Genomic DNA, 710 nt, shown 5'->3' on the forward strand with positions numbered 1-710 from the left:
AAAGTTGGCTAACGGCCCATAAGAGAAGGCCCATAATAGAAGGATCAATAGCCCATAGCTAGCAATTTGATTTTGTACGAGCGAGGCTAGCGTGCGACGTATCAAATTTTATTAGTACCACCTGGTATATACATTTTAAATTCAAACTGAAAGCGTAAATTCACGGGAAGAAGCGTATTGTGACGGTGAACCCGACGAAGTCAATCCGTGCTTTATTATTATCCGTGCTTTATTATTAGGAAAAGATGTGCTTGTGCGTTGCACCGGGAGTAAAAGTAGTCTACTCATATGTTCGCCATCACCGACGATTTTCATGTTAACCACCTCCGTTCATGATGGCATGATTCTCAGTGTCCTCAATTTTTTTATAAAGAGTGGTGATGGATCCAAGTGGGATTATTTCTATAATTTTTTTATATTCGAAAGCAAGTGTTTTTTTTACTATCTTAATTTTGTTAGGAGAATGTTAGTTGTTTGGTTTACAAGATTATATTCCTTCTTCTTGCACTATTTTTTGAACACAATACAGACGCAAGCGCTCATGCATACACGTATACACTCAGCCATATGAACGTACACACGCACACCCTACCCCTATGAGCATCTTGAGATTTACGAAGTCAGCGTGGGCGTCTCGTCTTCAATGGGAACGTCTCTCCCACTGAAAGCGCATCGCCGGAAATCCTGAAATAAATCTAAAATAATGCGAA

Source organism: Triticum aestivum, chromosome 6B (genome assembly GCF_018294505.1).
Source record: "Triticum aestivum cultivar Chinese Spring chromosome 6B, IWGSC CS RefSeq v2.1, whole genome shotgun sequence".
In the NCBI taxonomy this organism is placed as follows: domain Eukaryota; kingdom Viridiplantae; phylum Streptophyta; class Magnoliopsida; order Poales; family Poaceae; genus Triticum; species Triticum aestivum.